This window comes from Urocitellus parryii, chromosome 15 (genome assembly GCF_045843805.1).
Source record: "Urocitellus parryii isolate mUroPar1 chromosome 15, mUroPar1.hap1, whole genome shotgun sequence".
NCBI classification, from domain to species: Eukaryota; Metazoa; Chordata; class Mammalia; order Rodentia; family Sciuridae; genus Urocitellus; species Urocitellus parryii.
This window is the reverse complement of record NC_135545.1, coordinates 24706091-24718902: the sequence shown is the minus strand read 5'-3', so window position 1 is coordinate 24718902 and position 12812 is coordinate 24706091. Positions and strand designations below refer to the sequence as shown.

Genomic DNA, 12812 nt, shown 5'->3' with positions numbered 1-12812 from the left:
TAGTTTTATAGATGACTATAATGCATCAATTTTTAAGTTAGTAAATAAATAGAGGAAGACCAATACAGTAGAGCAAAGGAATCAAAGGAGGGACAAGGGAGACAAAGGGGCAGTACTGTGGATTGAAATGAAGAGAACTATGTTATATGCATTTATTAATATGTCAAAATGAACACTATAATTTGTATCTGAGAAAGGTTTTAAAAATAAGATTTCCTGCAGCAAGTAATATCAAATTCGATTAAAAAATTATGACCCATTGAATGCAGTCTGTAATAAAATCACTTGAAATATGCTTTTATAGGTAGGTTCACATTAAAAGGGAGGGAAAGGTACCATGCCAACCCTAATCAAAAGTAGACTATATAGTATGGAGATTTTTTAGAAAACTTGGAATGGAACCCCTATTTGACCTAGTTGTCTCACTTCTTGATGAAAACTTAAAATCAGCATAATATAGTGAACCAGCCACATCAATGTTTATAGAAGCTCAATTCACAATAGCTAAGCTTTGGAACCAACTCAAGTACCCTTCAACACATGAGTGGATAAAGAAAATGTTGTATACATACACAATTAAATATTACTCAGCCAAAAAGAAAAATGAGGTATGGCGTTTGCTAGTAAACGGAAAAAATTGGAGACTATCATGTTAATTGAAATAAACCAATCCCTCCAAAAATAGAGGCCAAATGTTCTCTCCAATATGTGGATGTTAACCCACAATAAGCAGTGGGAGAGGAGAATAGAAGTTCAGTGGATTAGACAAAGGAGAATGGAGGGGAGGGAGGGAAGGTGGAAATAGGAAAGACAGTAGAATGAATCAGACATAACTTTTCTATGTTCATATATGAATGCACAGCCAGTATAACTCCACATCATGTACAACCACAAGAATGTGAATTTAGAGCCAGGCATGGTGGCACAGGTCTGTAATCCCAGCAGCTCTGGAGGCTAAGGTAGGAGGATTGCGAATTCGAAGCCAGCAACTCAGTGAGACCCTGTCTCTAAATAAAATACAAAATAGGGATAGGAATGTGGCTCATTGGTTGTGCCCCTGAGTTCAATCCCTGATGCCAAAAAAAAAAAAAAAATGGGAATTTATATATCAAAATACACTCTACTGGCTTTTATATCTAAAAAGAATACATTTTTTAATAAGTAAGTTGTAGTAGCCTTTTTAATATGAGTAAAATAATCTTCAGAGCAAAGACAAATACCAGACATGAAGATTAATATTACATTATTGATTAGAACACTAATTTGACTTTCTGGCAACCAAACTGCATTCTAAAACTCCATCCTAAAGCTATTTTGGGGCCTGTGTCCATAATGTATAAAGAACTGTACACTCAATAATAATAAAATAAGAAGGTTCAATGCAGCCTGATTCCTCATTTTACATGTGGATTACACTTTGAATGAACAAGAAATATAGGAATTCCAAGCCTTTCATAAGTATTTACCATTCCTTAAGTTATATTCTTATCACTGATTATACATGAATGTGCTTTCAGCTGATGGAAATCACTGTTTCTATTATATTTACTTGGTTATTTTCACCTCAAATAATATCTCTCTACCTTCCTCCCCATTGCTACTACTGGTTTGTCCTGCAGTAGCAACATCAGGAATTCAAAAATAGCAATTTCACAACTTATTTTTCTATGCAAGAAATAATGTTTATCTAATCCTGAATATCATAGTTTGAATAGTGGGATTGGCAGTCCATGCAGGATTAAGAAAAAGCAAGAACAAGTCTTGTCTCCTTCTTCCCCCGCCCCTTTTTTTTTTTTTTTTTTTTTTTTTTTTGCTTAATCTCTCTCCCATTCCCATTCTGCTTGGACTGTGGACACTTGTACATAACACTCTGTCATCTAAAATGTAGAGCATGGTAGCAGTAGCTGCTTCTTCTGTTCTATGCCAGACTTTACTAAACCCGAGCCCTGGTATCTAGATAAAAACTGCATTTGTAAATGACCTCTTCTGTTTTCCTTGCAAGTCCCACCACTCAGAGAAATTCTAACTTTTTGTGACAACTACTTCAGATTATTCAGATTATAACTGAGAACTCTGTGAATCTTGTGTTTCCCCCACTCTTTGTGTCTTTTTTATTTACATGAAAACATGTATTAAACATTGATACTCATGCACAGACCCTCCATTTGTAATCTCTTAAGTAAGACTCTGCTTTAAATGAAAAGGAAACAAACCTCAGTACCCATGAATGGATATAAACTTGAGCTTCCCTTTAGAGTGTAGAGTATCAGGAACAATATTTACTTTTATTTCATCAGAAAAGCTTTGGAGTTTTGCTTTTCATATAATCTACCTAAAATTAATTTTGTTGCTATAGCATCATAGAGATCTAATTTTATTCTTTTCCACTTAGATAACCAGTTGCCCCAAGTTTGATGAGTAGTGTTCTTTGTCCACTGACATAAAATGATACCTTTGTCATTTATCAAATTTCTCTGTATGTAGTTCTGTTTTTGTGTCTTCTATTCTGATTTCTTACCTTGTTTATCAGTCTGCACTGATTCCTTATTATGTTAATTATTGTAGCTCTTAAACAGTGTTTTGTATCTGGTGAAGAAAAATCTTCCAAGGGCTGAGGATATACCTCAGTGGTACAGTGCTTGCTTAATCTGTGTGAGGACCTGGGATCAATCTCCAGTACCCCCCCCCCAAAAAAAAAAAGAAGAAGGGGGGGGCTGGGGATGTGGCTCAAGCGGTAGCGCGCTCGCCTTGCATGCGTGCGACCCGGGTTCGATCCTCAGCACCACATACCAACAAAGATGTTGTGTCCGCCGAGAACTAAAAAATAAATATTAAAAATTCTCTCTCTCTCTCTCTCTCTCTCCTCTCTCACTCTCTCTTTAAAAAAAAAAAAAAAAAAAGAAGGGGGGAAGGAAGGTAGGATCTTCCAGTGTAGTTTTCCTTTAGAATTATCTTGACTGTTCTTGTGTCGTTGCTCCATCCACATAAATTTGGAGTTACTGTTTTTATTTGACCAAAAGAACTCTATTGGAAGACACAAGGACAGATGGAATAGAGTAGAAGACACAGAGACAAACCCACATAGATATAGTCATCAGATCCTTGACAAAGGCACTAAAAACATACATTGGAGAAATTCTGCTGGGAGAACGGGATATCTATATGCAGAAGAATGAAACTACATCTTTCTCTCCCCTGCACAAAAGGCAACTCTAAGTAGACCAAAGACCTAAAGAGTTAGACCAGAAACTTAGCAAATACTAGAATACATAGGTTCAACACTCCAATATACAGGTATAGGCAACAACTTCCTCAATAGGACTACTAAAGTTTAGGAAATAAAACCAAGAATTACTACATTGATAGCATGAAATGAAAAAGTTTCTGCACAGCAAAGAAAACCATTAAGAACGTAAAGACAGAGCCTACAAAATAGAAGAAAATCCTTGCCAGCTACTCTTCTAACAGTGGTTTAATATCCAGAACTAGGAAAAATGTAACACCAAGACAAATACCCATTTCAATAAGTGAGCAAATGAAAAGAAACAGACATTTCTCAAAAGAAGAAATACAGATAACCAACAAATATATGAAAAAATGTTCAACATCCTTAGCAATCAAAAAAATGCAAATTAAAGCTATGAGATTTCATCTCCTTCAATTTAGAAAGGAAATCATCAGGAATACAAATAATAATAAATTATGGTGAGAATGTGAAGGAAAAGAAACACTTTTATGAACTATTGATGGATTTGTAAATTAATACAACCACTATGTAAATCAGCATGGAGGTTCCTGAGCAGATTAGGAATGGAACCACCATATGAGACAGCTTTTCTATTTCTCAGTATTTATCCTAAAGAATTAAAGTCAGCCTACTATAGTTATATGCACATAATGTTCACAGCAGAGCGATTTGCAATAACCAAGTTATAGAACTGGCCTCAATGTCCATCAATACTTAATTGGATGGACACTATACACAGTGGTGTTTTAGTCAGCTCTAAAAACGAGTGAAATTATGTCACTTGCAGGAAAATGAATGGAGCTGGAAAATATGTTAAGTGAATCTTATGAAAATAGAAGAGACTAACCAATAGGGTAGAGAAAAGGGGAACAGAAGAGGGGGAAGAAAGAGAAAGATTCTGGAGATGAAACTGATCAAATTATATTATATATAGGTACAAATATGTCACTGTGAATTCCACTATTATATATAAATATTATGCAACAATACAAATATTTTAAAATAAAATTAAAAATTTTAGGCTTTTGATTGATTTCTATTACATTTTATTTAAAGATGAACTTGGGATGAACTGGCATATTTCTGACATTAACTCTTCAAGGCCATAACATTTATTCACTTTTTCTTTCAATATCCTTTTTTTTTTTTTAAAGAGAGCGTGAGAGAGGAGAGACAGAGAGAGAGAATTTTTAATATTTATTTTTTAGTTCTTGGCGGACACAACATCTTTGTTGGTATGTGGTGCTGAGGATCGAACCCAGGCCGCACGCATGCAAGGCGAGCGCGCTACCGCTTGAGCCACATCCCCAGCCCTCTTTCAATATCCTTTAGTAATATCTTGTCACTATCTTCATGAAACTCCTATACTGTTTTTCTTATATTGATTCCTAGAGACATCATTATTACTGTAATGAGATTTTTTTCTATTAACTTTCTGGTGATTATTATTCATATGTAAGAAACCTGTTGATTTTAATATGTGAATTTTATATTCACCAATCTTGCTTTATTCTCTTATTCTCATAATTTGTATGTTCTCATAAATTTCCCATGCAGACAGTTTCATTTGAAAATAAGAATTTTTGTTTGTTTAGTTGGTTGAGTTTTGTTTATTGTTGTTTTGGTGCTGGAGATTGAACCCAGGGCTTGTGTGTGGTGACACACATTCTACCACTGAGCTACACTCCCAATCCCATACAGTATTTTTATTGTACATATTTTTCTAACAAATGATAGAAGTATAGGAGGTACAAATAAATGTAAATTTAATTGTCTATAATTACATTACCAAATGATGATCACTATTTTTAAATATTTTTCATTGATGCATTAAAATTATATATAAAAGTTGGATTCATTATGACATATTTGTACATGCACATAATTTGATTAATATCATTCCTCCATACCTCCCCTTTCCTTACCCCCTCCCTTCCTGTGACCTCCTTGCTCCACTCTATTATTTCTATTATTATTTTAAATTAGTACATTATAGTTATTTTTCATATAGGAAAGAATAATAAATAAGGTTTTAAAATTAATCTAAAAATGGCAGTATTACTCTTATACATTCAATCATTCATAAGTTAAAATATATATATGTTCATTTGTGTGCTCTTCCCTTTACTGTGATATGAAATAACGACTGCATAATGAAAATACAATTTTTAGCCTTTTTACTATACTTTTTCAGTTATGAATAACAGGTTAAATATTATTTTCTTAGAGTGTGCCAAGCATTACACATTAGTTAGATTTAGGATATTAGTGTATATGGATTAACTCTAGAATATACATGGTTTTTACCTTACCTGAAAAACCTAAGCTGTATAAGATGCACCTCAATTAAAATGTACTGTATTTTTTATAACTATATTTTGTAAATACCTATTATTGTGTCTTTACTCACTAGCATTTTTGTTTAGCCCCATAGTTGACATTTTAAAAATAGTGTCCTTTGTAATAAAAAGCAGTCAAAGGAATGTAATAGAATATAACAAGGGGTGGGGACTGGAATTCTCAAATTCTGAGAAAGTATTCATTCTTGAGGTTAACCAATGTCCACTAAACATATTGGAATAACAGATTCATACATTCTCAGGAACATGTAGAAACATAACAAAAAAGAAAAAATGAGCATTTAAAAAAAAAACTCTGATTATGTTAGTCAAAGCTTTTTAAATGTTAATGAGTTTTAGAGTTTCTTCCCTCCCTTTTATTCCTATAAGTGAACATCAGAAACCAAGTAGAATACCAAAGTGAGAATAGGCTATAAATTGTCATTTTCCACATACTGAAGAGTTTGAAATAGAATTCTAAAGAAGTAAAGGTAGAATCATGGTACTGCCTGAAAACTCCTTTTGGAAGGTAGGGTTTCAAAACAGACTTACTCATCTTTTTTCCCTCAGCACATAAATTTGACTCAGTATTTCCTAACATAGTTCCTTGTCCTATATCTTCAACTTATTTGTTGGCATGAATATCCTAATATAGATGTCAATTTCTTAATGGTATTTTCTATAGGTTTTCTTTATCATAGGTATGCCATTACTTGGCAGTTTTAATGCCATCGTTATCCCAAAATAGAGAATTTTATCTCATCTTTGACTAATGATAAAAAGAAACTTAGCATGCTGAATTTCAAATTTAAACTGGGTCACTTGGGGGTCATCCAGTGCCAACAAATACTTGCCAAGGAAAAAAATTTCAATATTTTACAAGGGTTAATTGTTACATCTTTTTTTTCCTTTTAGCCCAAATTTTAGTTCATTATCTAAATGTTTTGTCCTCTGCTTAATAAAGGGTTTAATATGATTATGTGTACATTCCTGGCTTAATCTTATTTTAATGCATTTTCAATGGTGGACTAATGCCCTTTTTTAAGATACATCATTATCTTAACTCAGCATGTCATCAGGCTATTTCAAAAGAGATAAGATTAAATCTTAAATGTGGTTAGTTCTTGGGTCTCATAAGTATTAAGGTATATAGATTTCATACCTTTTGTGAGCTCATGAGTATTCATAGAAGTTGTATGTGATGTAAACACAAAATACAATTGATAACAAAAGAATAGTTTCCTTGGTTAAATTTCATTGGTATCCCCAACTATAAAAGAATATGACTAATATTTATCTAGAAATAATATATACATATGTATCCATTGTCCTTTAGCGGTGTCTCCTGGGTAGAATAAACATTTCTTCAATAATATTTAAACATTTTAGAAATTTTAAGAATTGCTTTCTTGTTTTGTTTTGTATTTTCATCATTAATGTTTATATTTTAATATCCATAAAAAAATATGGAACGCTTCACAAAATTTGCGTGTCACCCTTGCGCAGGGGCCATGTTAATCTTCTCTGTATCATTCCAATTTTAGTATATGTGCTGCCAAAGCAAGCACTTAAGAATCACTCATAAGGGGAATGACTGCAAACAGGATAGGATTCCATATGGGAATGAATATACTGAAAAACACTAAATTATCTACTTTAAAATGGTGATGTTTATGGTATATGAGTTACATCTCCATAAAAATAATTCAGTTAAAGAGTCAGACTCAGGGGCTGGATTGTGGCTCAGTGGTAGAGTGCTTCCCTAGCATGTATGAGGCATTGAGTTCCATTCTCAGTACCACATATAAACAAATAAGTAAATAAATGTCCATCAACAATTAATAAAAATGTTTTTTAAAAAAAGACTGAGATGAATCTTACTACTTTACATGTACTTTGATTTTGTACAAATACTATTCTAACCAACTGTTTAAAGATAAATTTAGGCACATTGAAATTTTATTTGAGCAGACAGATATTCATGAATTGAATTTCTAGACGACAAGCTGTAACTGGGCTTTATGAAGGGGTTCTGAGAAGCCTTTTTTAGGGTGAATGTCCAAACAAGCCCCCCCCCAAAAAAATGACTTTTTAAAGTGGAGCAGTAGCAGTCTTTGGATCATTCCTATAGAAAAGTCCCTAGTTCTAGTTTGGTTGGTGCATTCTTACTAGGTATTAAGTTCCCTTTGCCTTTAACACTAACTTAGATTTCTGTTTGTTTAAATAGGAAGTAAGTGCAGTGGAGCTGCCTCAGTCTAATGTCTTACCAATTAATTATTTTAGCACAACCTATTAACCGACCTTAACATTTAACACTTCAGTCGTTCTACCACTCCTATCAATGATTTACCATCACTGAGGATGTTAGAAGAGTAAATTACTTCTGAAGGCATGCTCAAAGAGGAATCACAAAAATGTGAACAATGACACTGAAATATGTAAAGAGATCTATAGGGAACTTACTTGGAGAACACAAGGGGTGTGGGTGTGTGTGTGTGTACATGTGCTGAGATTATTATTTTATAGAAGTCATTCATATCATCTGGTCACATTCCATGTTTTCTGCTGTAGCAGTCTAAGTCTACAATGGGCTTAGACAGCCCAGAGAAATGTTTGACCATCCACAATGGATGTAGATGAAGTTCCTATTAGCCACACTCCCTCTTCACCATTTTGTTGTTGTTGATACTAAGATATTCAGTCACCTCACAAAGAGAGGAATTGAGGAGACAGATAACTGTGCTTAAAAATAAATTAATCTTTAGTGTTTATTTTTCTTCTTAAAAAAGACTTACCTGCTTTTTTTTCAACTCTCCAACAATTTATTAATTCTCAATTTTTCCTCTTTGATAAGTACATTTAGAGCTATAAAATTTTATATATTTATATATATATTTATCTATATGCCACAAATTTTTCTCCATGTAGCATTTTATATCTTCATTAGAATTTATTTCCTGTCAAAGGAAATCACCTACTTTTTTTAATATTTATTTTTAGTTGTAGTTGAACACAATGCCTTTATTTTATTTATTTATATGTAGGTTATATAACAATTGTACAATGTGAATAGAATAAAATAAATGCATATAAATTTAAAAAAAATCTATCCAATCAAGTGTTAAGTGTTAAGGATCAACAAGCACACTTGCATGTACTAGGTGAGTACTGTACTGCTGAGCCACAACCCCAGACCCTCACTTGCTAACTTTTGAAACTACTGAGTACCTGTTCTATTGAAACAAAGCTACAGGTACTAGGTAGACAAGTGTGAATAAAACACAAAAGTTGGGGAAGGTAGATGGTAAACAACAAATAACAAATAAGGAAACTATAAGGTAGTTCTGAAAATGTAGTGAATTAAAATAGGTGAAGTAAGAGTAACTGGTGGCTACAACATACTAAAGAAATATGCATACAAATGAAAAGTAAAGTAAAACCTGTCCAAAAGAGACAGTCACCACTAATCATTTTTGTGTATTCCTGCTTTACCTCATTGTGTTCATGAGTTTGTGTGTGACATTTGTTTGCATTGTAACACAAGATTATGCCATTCATACTGTTTTGTGGCCCACTTTCTTCACTTAACATCTTATGAATACTTTTACATATCCTTCTGCCTATATACTTTATGAGTTGTAGCATACCCACAAATTGATGTACATAATTTGTGGTATATTGCTTGTGCCTACCATGCACAAAGCCCTGGGTTCAATCCCTAGACTGGAAAAAAAAAAAGTTGAATATTCTGTTTATTTATTTATGTGCTTATTTACCCAACAAAGAAAATTACAATTATATTTCATATTTTACAATAAGAAACACAAATGTATCACACCTAGAAAGAAAATATTGTAATGACCACCAAATTAACAAATATAAGGGATATCATTGAATAAAGATAAATGAAAACATGGCAAAATGTTTTCAAACCATTCATTTGATGGGAACTTCTAGGCATTCTGTCTTAGATTCCATATATTGACATTGCTTTACAAAAGTTACTTGCTTTCTTTCATTCATGAAACACTTATTGTATACCCACTAAATCTCATATCCGACACACTGGAGAATAAATATATTGCTTTTGCCCAGAGCTCAAATGAACTTTTTTCCAAATATCAGATTTTAAAACTTTATCTGAACATTTCTAATTATCAATAGTCTATATTACAAAACACTTCAATAATTTTTAGTATTTCAAAGTAGATGTAATATTTTTTAGTATTTCAAAGTAGACGTTTTATGTTAGCTTAGCTGAGTATTCTGCATTTACCAATAGCAGACAGCATGGATTCAGAGCAGCAATTCAAAAAAAAAAAAGATTTTTTTGTTTCAGTTTTAAATTCCTAATAGACTTGTGTTTCTTCTTAATTTGTTTCTCTTCTGCATGTAAACTGCCTTTCCTAAGGTTTACCTGGAAAGATAAACATTTCCAAAAATTCAAGCTCTTTTCCATCTACGTGAGCCTAGGCAGATAATGAAATTGGGGAATTAACAGGAAGAAAGTTAAGAATAATCTAGAAAAGCAGAACCCACTGAAGGTAGAAATGACTAAAATGGACACACAACTTTAAGAGCAGCCAGGGAGACAATTAGACTTCAAGTTAAATGATCCATCAACTGCCTTTCTTAATGAGAAATAAGACAGATGCACACGGCACATTAAGAATCTAGAATAGCCTAAACTTTGTCAAGGGGTGGTGTATTGAGAAACAACAGTGATTTTATGGTCTTTGAAGAGAAATTAAAAACAGTCTCAAAAGACTGCAAACTAAATGTATAAATATCAGCCTGTTCAGAGAAGGGGCATTTGATATGTGCATTTTACATGTTATACAACTTAAATATTCCTGTTTTTATGGGTTAAAATTTTCTATAATAACTTTTTAAATTTTGCTTATTGAAATATAATTCACACACCTTACAATTCACCCATTTAGTATATGTACAATTCTGTGACTTAGTATATTCACAGAGTTGTGCATCCATCATCACAATCAATTTTAGGACATTTTCACTATCATACAAAGATGCCCGCTCAGCTTATCACTTTCCAGTCCCCTAATATTCCTTCAACCACTTCCACTAGCCCTAGGAAAACACTAATCTACTTTCTTTCTGTCTATTCACTTTTACTTATTCTGGATATTTCATATAAATGCAGTTATACAGTATGTGATACTTTGTCTTATTTATTTCATTTACCATAATGTTTTCAGTGTTTGCTCATGTGGTAGCTTGTAGCACATCTTTCTGTTGTCCATTTTATGAGTGTGTCATGTATGTTAGTTGATACATTTTTACATATATGTACATCTATGAAAATACCACCCTAATCAAAATAATGATCATGTCCACCACACACAGAGTTCCCTCTTAACCCTTTATAACCTTCCCTTCTCTTTCTGCCACTATAATTTAGATTGCATTTTCTAATATTTTATATAATTGGAATTCTCTATAATGTCTGGGTTCTTCCACTCGTCATCATAATATTGAGATTCTATACAAGGGAATATTCGAATCAAAATAGTCAATGAACTAGGGATACATGGAAGACTCTCAATATTATATTCTAAAATAAGCCCTTTATTATTAAATAAATATGTTGTTAGGAAACCATGTGCAGTGGCACACACCTGAAATTCCAGCACCTAAAGAGGCTGAAGCAGGAGCATCATAAATTAGAGGCCAGCGTCAGCAATTTATCAAGGCTTTTAACCTTGATTACTTAGTGAGAACCTGTCTCCAAATGAAAAACAAAAAGAGCTGGGCTGTAGCTCAGTGGTAGACTGCCCCTGGATTTAATCTCCAGTATCACCACCACCTCCCCCGCCCCCAAAATTAGTCATTTGCAACCAGGTGCAGTGGCACATGCATATAATCCCAGCAGCTCAGGAGGCTGAGCAATAGCGAGGCACTAAGTAACTCAATGAGACCCTGTCTCTAAATAAACTACAAAATAGGGTTGGGAATGTGGCTTAGTGTTTGAATGCCCCTTTGTTCAATCCCTGATACTAAGAAAAGGAAAAGTCATTTGCAAATATTTTCTCTCAATCTCTAGATTTTTATTCTCTGAACAGTCTCTTTCAAAGGGCAGAAGCACTGAATTTTGAGGAATGCAGTATTTGAATTTTTCTTTTATAGATTGTGATTTTAATGTCATTACTAAGAAATCATTACCTAACACAAAGATTTCCTACTCTTTTGCTCTAAACATTGTATAGTTTTAAGTTTTCCATTTATGTTTGTGATCCATTTTGAATTAATGTTTGAATATGGTACAAGGTATGAATCCAAATTCTTTTTTTTTTGTAAATTGTCCCAGTACAACTTATTGAAAAGACTTCCTTTTTCTGCTCAGTTATCTTTGATTGTTGATGAAAACCAACTGACAATATCTGTATGAGTACATTTATTCTTGTTTCAGTTATCTATCATCCAACTTTGCAACAGTATCACACTATTTTGATGACATTTGATTAAAATAAATAGCAAATTCAAATGGCTTTAGTCTTCCAACTTTACTCTTTTTTTCCAGTTATTTTAACTCTTCTAGATCCTTTGCATTTTCTATAAATTTTAGTAACCATTTCTACAGTTTAAAAAAATCTGCAGAAATTTTGATTGGGATTATTCTGAAGATATAAATTCGGAGTTAATTTACATTTTAATAATGCCAAGTCCTCTGGCCATGAATATGGTGTGTTTGTGTGTGTGTGTGTGTTTGTGTGTGTGTGTGTGTTTTATTTTAGATCTATAATTTTCTCATTAGTGTGTTCTAGGTTTTAATATGGAGGTCTTGTTCATTCTAGGTATTTCTTTTGTTTGATGCATATGACTGGAACGTTTTCGTTTTAATTTCTGATTTTTCTTTGGTGGTATATAGAAATACAGTTGACTATTGTGTTTGTATTTTCCACCCAGCTAAACTTCCTTTCTAGTTCTAAAAATTTTTGCATGTTTCATAGGATTTTCTAAATAAGTTGTCAATATAATTTACAAATAAAAACAGTTTTAATTCTTCCTCTCCAATCTGGTTGTATTTTATTTTGTTTTTTGGTGATTTGTTTTGTTTTGTTTTTAGGACTTTTTTCTTTTTGCAATGGCAAGAACCTGTATTACATTTTTTGAAATGTGAGAGCAGGCATTCTTGTTTTTTAGGAAGAAAGATCTTAGGAGGAAAATATTTTCAGTTTTCTACCATTAGTATGAAGTTCACT

At 32.8% G+C, this 12812-nt stretch overlaps 1 protein-coding gene and 1 non-coding gene across 2 annotated transcripts in view; one reads left to right on the top strand and one right to left on the bottom strand.

The window, feature by feature from the left end:
• Itfg1 (integrin alpha FG-GAP repeat containing 1) overlaps positions 1 to 12812 on the top strand; it is a 270277-nt gene that overhangs the window by 159115 nt on the left and 98350 nt on the right. The window lies entirely within an intron of this gene.
• LOC113195396 (U6 spliceosomal RNA) lies at positions 7047 to 7154 on the bottom strand. The gene has a single exon (XR_003302393.1). It is a non-coding gene; the product is annotated as a U6 spliceosomal RNA (small nuclear RNA).